This window comes from Bison bison, unplaced genomic scaffold (assembly GCF_000754665.1).
Source record: "Bison bison bison isolate TAMUID 2011002044 unplaced genomic scaffold, Bison_UMD1.0 scf7180017864537, whole genome shotgun sequence".
Classification (NCBI taxonomy): Eukaryota; Metazoa; Chordata; class Mammalia; order Artiodactyla; family Bovidae; genus Bison; species Bison bison.
Genome location: NW_011495085.1, coordinates 4,155,520 through 4,156,007, shown reverse-complemented (window position 1 = coordinate 4,156,007; position 488 = coordinate 4,155,520).

Sequence of the window (488 nt, the reverse complement as noted above, 5' to 3'; positions counted from 1 at the left end):
CTACCAAGTACTGTAGGTCATTTAAAAAAACAGAAATAAAACATACATCAGCCTTTGTAATTAAGCATTTTTCATAACATATAAACAGTGTTCAGATATAAACTGTTAACTAAATATTTTTTCTAAATATGATTTATGTAATCAAGACTTTCTTAAACAAAGACACATCTTAGGAATATGATCTGTACAAACTTACAGTAGTGTAAGACTATTCTATACATCAGTGTCTCTTTTGCTATCTCGTATACAGGGTTATCGTTACCATCTTTCTAAATTCCATATACATGCGTTAGTATACTGTATTTATGTTTTTCCTTCTGGCTTACTTCACTCTGTATAATAGTCTCCAGTTTCATCCACCTCATTAGAACTGATTCAAATGTATTCTTTTTAATGGCTGAGTAATACTCCATTGTGTATATGTACCACAGCTTTTCTTATCCATTCATCTGCTGATGGACATCTAGGTTGCTTCCATGTCCTGGCTA